Genomic DNA, 8,389 nt, shown 5'->3' on the forward strand with positions numbered 1-8,389 from the left:
TGATTTGCTTCCTGTAAACCTGGTTTGCTGTAAGAGCTTTTTTGTTTTTGCTTCTGCTGTGTAACTTTTTGCCAGAGACTTTATCTATGTTTATTTTTGGGCTCGCAGCCAGCTTGAGCCAGGACTGATAAAGATATTTCCTTTGAAGTTCTGTCTGACTGTCATTTGTGAACGAGCGAAGAGGGGGGTCAGAACATAAACTTATGTGAAACTCACCTCTGATTGGATCCACTGAATGCTTTTATTATTCTACTTTTCTTCCAATATAACCCTCCCTCTTTAAAAGTAAAAATAAAAATGGAACCCATGGGTGCCGAAATGCATTAAATCAAACTTTCAGGAGGGGGAAAGGTAAAAAGACACACTGGTATTTTGTATGCAGGTGTTTATTTTGGAAGGATCAAACGGAGCCCCTTGGAAAGGGAAGGGCTCTCATAAAAATAGAATGAAGTCAATCGTCGTTTCCAACAGCATACAAAAACACACGTCTCCATGACTTCCATACAATAATAAATAAGTAATCATGCATCCAATGATAGAAAGGCACAAAAAAAAGACAAAAAAACTGGTCACTTAAGGAAGCATAAAATTACTATTAACAGAACCGCCCGAATACTCTGTACACAGCAATGTAACAATATGTCCCCAAAGGTGCAAAACACATTAAAACATCTTTCAAAATAGTATATGCAATAAATATCTTGGTTTTTCATATCTATATCTATATCTATCTATCTATATATTAAAATATAAACCTGTGCTGCTGTAAACAGATTGTAAACAACCAAAACTCACTGTTTCTTTTTTTAAAAAAAAATACAAGTAAAGAAAAATTCCCAAATTTAAAAGTATTCCCTGCTCAGAAGATTCCGTCACGGATTAAGACTTAAATTTTTGGGTTATTATTATTATTAATTATTATTGTTATTGTAACCCTAGGCAGAAATCACAGGCAGGGCTTTGAAAACAGCTAATCGCCCCGTGGAAAATTCACACAATATTTTCACGGGGCGCGGAAGGTGTTCATCCCTGCCTGGATATAGACCTATTTCTCAAGATTGGTATACCTGCAAAGAATTTAAAACGATGAAACTAATCTTTAAAGTACTTCGACTTAGGACTGAAATGGACACCCAAAATGTCTGTTGTTAAGCGTGACGTTTGTTAAGTGAATTGCCAGGCCTGCAGCCATCTTTTCTGTTGGATCTTTGGCCTGCCAAACTTCCAATTATTCTACTATGATATTTTCTATTGTGGGGAAATGGGAGGGAGGATTGTAGGGAGTTAGATGCTGTGTAGCCATAACAACATTCTTTCTAGAAAGCCAAGGTCATCCTTTGTCTCTGCACCTCCGCACCTGACTGGAACTGGATGGGTGGAACCCCGCCATGAATTTTTGTCCCTTTCTTGCCGCAGTGAACCGTTGCCTTTGATAAATCAGTAAATGAAGAGCCGAGGTGGCGCAGTGGTTAGGGTGCAGTACTGAAGGCCACTACAGCTGACTGTTATCTGCAGTTCAGCGGTTCTAATCTCACCGGCTCAGGGTTGACTCAGCCTTCCATCCTTCCGAGGTGGGTGAAATGAGGACCCAGACTGTGGGGGCAAATATGCTGACTCTGTAAACCGCTTAGAGAGGACTGAAAGCCCTATGAAGTGGTATATAAGTCTAACTGCTATTGCTATTGCTATTGAATCCGGTCGTTAAATGAATCCAGCTTCCCTCATTCACATTGCTTTCCTCATTCATGTTGCCAAGGGGGATTGTGTGTTTGTTTATTGGATTTATATGCCGCCTTTCTCCCAAAGGACTCAGGGCGGCGTACAACATTTTAAAAATACACATATTACAAAAGTTAAAAAGGAAATTAAATAAAGTATCCAAAAACAAACCCAATTAATATTAACAATACAATTTTTTTAAAAATTAGATTAAAATTAACAATTAAATTAATCGTTTGTTTTATTTTGTTCAGGCCAGGCTGGCTTGCTGGAAAAGCCAGCTTTTTAGGGCGCGTCGGAAGGACCGGAGGTCGGGGATTATACGAAGCTCCGGGGGCAGCTCATTCCAGAGGGAAGGCGCTCCCACAGAGAAGGCTCTCCCCCTGGGTGTCGCTAGCCGACACTGTCTGGTGTCGACGGCACCCTGAGGAGGCCCATGTGTGACCTTGGGTTGCTGCAACCGTCATAAATATGAAGCGCCTGAATTTTGATCCCGTGATCGTAGAGCTGCTACAGAAGTCGTAACTGTGAAAAGCTGTCGTAAGTCATTTTTTCCCAGCGCCATTGTACTTTTGAACGGCCACGAACTGTTGTAAGTCGAGAACTACTTGCAATCGCAATTCAACTAATGATCACAGAGATGGAGATAATTTAGATTGTTTCAGCCTCTGGTTGACTTTGGATGTCGCCGTGCTTCAACTATTAGCAAGCCATGTGGTTTTGGACATGGCTAAAATAACTCCTATGAATTGCAGTGAATTTTTAGGATAATTAATTTGGTTCCTATATCTATTTAAAAATAGAGGGATTGGCGTATTCAGCATTCTCCAGAGAGGCATGAAATCAAGCACAGAATAGAATAACAGAGTTGGAAGGGACCTTGGAGGTCTCCTAGTCCTGCTAAAGCAGGAGACCTTCTACCATACCAGGCAAATGGTTATCTAACATCTTCTTAAAGACTTCCAGCGTTGGAGCATTCATAACTTCTGGAGGCAAGTTGTTCCACTGATTCATTGTTCTAACTGTCAGGAAATTTCTTCTTAGTTCTTTGTTGCTTCTCTCCTTGATCAGTTTCCACCCATTGCTTCTTGTTCTACCCTCAGGTGCCTTGGAGAACAGTTTGACTCCCTCTTCTTTGTGGCAACCCCTGAGATATTGGAAGACTCCTATCATGTCTCCCCTAGTCCTTCTTTTCATTAAACTAGACATACCCAGTTCCTGCAACTGTTCTTTATATGTTTTAGTCTCCAGTCCCCTAATCCTCTTTGTTGCTCTTCTCTGCACTCTTTCTAGATTCTCCGCATCTTTTCTACACCGTGGTGACCAAAACTGAATGCTGCATTCCAAGTGTGGCCTTACCAAGGCCTTATAAAGTGGTATTAACACTTCACGTGATCTTGATTCTGTCCCTCTGTTTATGCAGCCTAGCAGAGAAAGGTTAGCTTCTGCTAAATCACATACATGGCGAACAAAATTATGACTCTTGCTGTTATGGTACCTACGCCCTCGTTCTAGGAAAAAAATAACTGTTTTGTGAGTCCACATAATATTTTTTAATCTAACTGGCTTTTTCACAAGGATTATTATCCCTGAACATCTTGGTTTAATTAAAAAAAAACGTCAAGCCACTTTACATTTTATGAAATAGTTGGCAAAAAAAATGGAGAATCTGGTGTCTAGACTGGTGTTTCCCAACCTTGGAAAGTTTAAGTTGTGTTGGCTTCTAAATTGCGCCAATCACCAGGTCCAGAAAAACCTTAAAGCTTCCAAGGTTGTGTAACTTAAGAGCTATAATCTCATCTAAATGTTCCTGATTACTTCTGTATTAAGAAATCCTGCATTCCGTAATCCCCATTATTTCTCCCTTGCCCAATTTTCCCAAGAATTGAATTAAAACCGAGCCTACGAGGAGAAAATATTGACAAATCTAAGTAGGACAGTTTTAGTGGACGCTTGAAGTTACAACAACGCAGAAAAAAAGTAATTATGAACATTTTTCACACTTACACCGTTGCGATCAAAATTCAGATACTTCGCCACTGACTCATATTTATGACGGTCGCAGTGTCCCGCGGCCACACGATCCCCTTTTGCGACCTTCTAACAAGCAAAGTCCACAGGGGGAGCAAGATTCACTTAATAACCATTTTACTTATTTAACCACTGCAGTGATTCACTTAACGACCGTGTCAAGGAAGCTTTGTAAAAGGCGGCAAAATTCACTTGACAAATGTCTCATGTAGCAACAGAAGTTTTGGGGTACATTGTGGTTATACGACAAGGATCACCTGTGTTAAACTGGCAACCAAACTTCCAGGTGTATCCAGAAAGAAGAAAGTCCAAAAAATTCAAGATGGCGCCCACCGTTGGATACAGATTTCCCTGCTACTTTCAAGAAAGAAAGTTAAGATAATATTAATCAAATAACTGTGAGTTATTATGCATTGGGAGGGTGGGGGAAACCACAATCTCTATGCTGGCAATACAATTTTTCTAAAAGGGCTTTCTTTTTATTTTTTTGGGACAGAAAAAAAAGAAAGAAAGATTAGAATGAAAACGGTTAGAAAGAAAAACCAACTTTTGTGCGAACGTAGATCACGGCTTAAATTAAATCACAAGGAAGCAGCAGGGAAATTCTATTTCATAGATTTAAAAAAACGGGTGGTTTTTTTTTCTGTTTTAAAAAAATCTAATTTTCTGTATTCAGGATCGTCTAGCTCAGTGTTTTTCAACCTTGGCAGCTTGAAGATGTCCGGACTTCAACTCCTAGAATTCCCCAGCCAGCGAATGCTGGCTGGGGAATTCTGGGAGTTGAAGTCCGGACATCTTCAAGTTACCAAGGTTGAGAAACACTGGTCTAGCTAATGCATTGTTCCCTCCCCTAGAACAGCACATTAACATTCTGAGATTGAAAAAGCACAGAGCGAGTCACCGTGGCTAAATTAAAAATAATTATAGCCTCTTTTTCAGTGCATGGCAGCCTTCTGTTATTTATTTATTTTTACCCAAAAGGGTTTAAAAAAAAAAAAAAAGCATTATTGTGCAAAGCCAAGCGGTATTTGAAATTTTTGTGAGCCAAGAATGCGATAGGTTTGGCAAAATATCAAAATGAGTGTAATACCAATGCAATCTGGGACAAATATTGATGTAAACGCTGAGAAAATACGTAAACTTTCCACAAAGGTTTCAGTAAAGTGAGGTCAGTTTACAAGCAATTTGCTTTTCACACCAATCCCTGCTGCTTTGCACACAATTCCATGAAAAGTGTTTGCACATATACACGGAGCCATCTTAAATCTTACGTAAACATTTCATATATTTCATATTCTGCTATATTCTTCCGCAGATGTTGCTGTCTTTCGTGGCAGTTAAGCTCTGTAAGGCTTATTCTAATTGACAATTTCTGTGACTGTCAATAGTTTTAGTACAGGTAAATCCTCCTTTTACAACAGTCCCTTTAGTGACAGTTCAAAGTTACAGTGGCACTGAAAAGTGACTTACGACCGTTTTTTTCACACGACCGTTGCAGCATCCCTGTGATCCCGTGGTCAAAATTCAGAGGCTTGGCAACTGGCATGTACTTATGACAGTTGCAGAGTCCCAAGATCACATGGTCGCCTTTCGTGACCTGCTAACAAGTCAGTGGGGGAATCAGTTTCACTTAACAATTGGCTCTGTTGTGACTTTGACTGGTCGCTAAATGGGTGGTTGTAAGCAGAGGACTGTAACTTGACACTAGGCAAGAGGACAAAAGTTTAGCCTCAGGTGTGAAGCAGGAGGTTGAGAAAGGAACCCAACCTGGAAACAAGCTATTGATGTAGAGTTTAGGGTCTGTTTGGAGAAATGAAATTCAGTCGCGATTCAGACGCAATCATCAGTTCCCTGCATGTTGGTTGGCTCATAATGGTTTAAAAGCTGGGGGAAGGGATTTAAGAGTCCACAGGGGGGAGATTCCCACAGGCGCTTTTTCCAAAAGGCAGCTGAACTTTCTTGGTTCTAGAATAGAATATAGAGTAGAATAGAAAAGAATATAGAATAGAATAGAATAGAATGGAATGGAATGGAATGGAATGGAATGGAATAGAAAAGAATATAGTGTAGAATAGTATAGTATAGTATAGTATAGTATAGTATAGTATAGTATAGTATAGTATAGTATAGTATAGTATAGTATAGTATAGAATAGAAAAGAATATAGAATAGAATATAGAATGGAATAGAATAGAATAGAATAGAATAGAATGGAATGGAATGGAATGGAATGGAATAGAAAAGAATATAGAATATAGAATATAAAATATAGAATATAGAATATAGAAAATAAAATATAGAAAATAGAATAGAATAGAATATAGAATAGAATATAGAATAGAATAGAAGAGAATATAGAATAGAATATAGAATAGAATGGAATAGAATAGAATATAGAATAGAATGGAATAGAATAAAATAGAAAAGAATATAGAATATAGAATATAGAATATAGAATATAGAATATAGAATATAGAATATAGAATATAGAATATAGAATATAGAATATAGAATATAGAATATAGAATATAGAATAGAAAAGAATATAGAATAGAAAAGAATAGAAAAGAATATAGAATAGAATAGAATAGAATAGAATACAGAATAGAATAGAATAGAACAGACTGGAATACAATAGAATGACTTTCTGCTAAGCCAACTTATAATAAAAGAATGATAAGAATGACAGAGTTGAAAGGGACCCTGGAGGTCTTCTAGTCCAACCCCCTGCTTAGGCAGGAAACCCTACACCACTTCTGTTAGATATTAGCAACTGTTATAATGGTTTCCACCAAGGTCCTCTGTTCCAGCGGGAACCTTACCTTTCCATTACCCAATTAGCTTTCCATTACCCAATCTAACAACTTCAGACAAATGGATATCCAACCTCTTCTTAAAAACCTCATAGCATCTGGAGGCAAGTTGTTCCACTGATTAATTGTCCTCACTGTCAGGAAATTCTCCTTAATTCTAGGTTGCTTCGCTCCTTGATTAGTTCCCACCCATTGCTTCTTGTTCTACCTTCAGGTGATTCTCATCCAAGAAGCTTCTTCTCTTCAGTTCAGTTCTCTTTGTTGAGAACTGAAGAAGCTTCTAGGATGAGAAGTGAAAAGTTTCCAAAGTGGGGTGGGGGGACTCAAGGAAGTCCAGTTGTCTTTTGGAAAAAACACCTTTGGGATAATCGTGACCTGGATGATGGAAAATCTCCACAAACAACCGTGGAGGCTGTTGGGAGCTGTAGTTCATCCATAGTGGGAGGTGACCCCGCCACCGAGATACCATCTTAATTTTTCTGGATTCCTCTGCTAATCTCCCTGGTTTCAACCATATCTAGAGCCGCGATGGCGTGCCCAAAGTGGCACACAGAGCCATGTCAGCTGGCACAGGCAGCGTCACCCATTTCTCTTCCGCGTTTCTGGTGTGCATGCACGCATGATGATCAGCTGACCTTCGCACGTGCGGTAGTGCCGGAAACTAGAAGAGCTGGTCTTCTGGTTTCCGTTGTGCTCATGAGCGCTGGCCAGCTGATTCATCATGTGCGCATGCGCGCCGGACATTAGCCAGATTAACCAGAAGTTAATTTCCCGGCGTGCACATGTCCACTGGGCAGCTTCTCTTCCAGGTTGTGCGAGTGAGCACAAACCGCACACTCCCTTTTCGGCACTCGGTTCGCCATCCCTGATATGAAATTTCTTGGCTCTGAAGCAGATGCACAATTTTCAGAAAAGGAATTTCTTTTCCTGCCCCGATCCACCAAATTTTCCAGTCCAAACTAACACACAATTGGATAACAATATTTCCGATGAGGCTAAATCCATCTGTAAACTGAAAATAAAAAAAATAGTTGGCTTAATGCACGGGTTAAAGACCGGGCTCGATAACCTTCCCAGATTTCATTAAAACGGCATAATCTTGATGTTGATGTCAAATTCGATGCACTTTCGGTCGCTCGGCCGCCACGTTTTGAAGCTGAGGCGTCCGAGGTAATCTGGGAGTTGCTTGACGGAAGAGAGTAAACGTTGCATATTTTATCCACCGTGAGGAAATGTTCAGATCTTTCTCCCTCGGGGAACCAAATCCTAAACCTGTCGCCTTCTAGCATTTTTGAAATACCTGAAGCAAGAGTTGAAGACGTTTTTCATGACTAGAAAATGGCAACAATGTCCGCCACACGCCGCGTGTTTTTCTATCGCCTCAGGAGAAAATAAAATAAAATCCCTAACACCCCACCCCCACCCCCAAAACAGTAATAAATTAAATCTTATTAAAACAGATATAAAAGTTCTTCAAGTGTAAGAATTTATCATGCAAACGAGCAGGGCGGTTTGGGCCGAGAAACGACGCGTTGTGGCGTGTCCGTTCACCGCATCCAACATTAATTTCGGCCAACGAAATGGGACGAAAAACCCGAGAGGACGATGGTTTGAGGTACCACTGAAACATCGGGATGGGATCGGGTCTACGAAGACACCGGAGGCTCTGGGTGAAGTTAGGCCTCAAGGATTTGTCAAGCGGAACAATCTCGTTTTGTAAAAAGATTTGTCATCTGCAAATTTGAAAGAACCTGAAAGGATCTGGGTGGATTACCAAAGTCTGAATAATGTCCATGCTACCCAGGAAACGTGATTTTTTTTTTTTT

This window comes from Thamnophis sirtalis, unplaced genomic scaffold (genome assembly GCF_051295495.1).
Source record: "Thamnophis sirtalis isolate CommonGarterSnake01/CBP01778 unplaced genomic scaffold, rThaSir2_p1.2 scaffold_12, whole genome shotgun sequence".
NCBI lineage: Eukaryota > Metazoa > Chordata > Lepidosauria > Squamata > Natricidae > Thamnophis > Thamnophis sirtalis.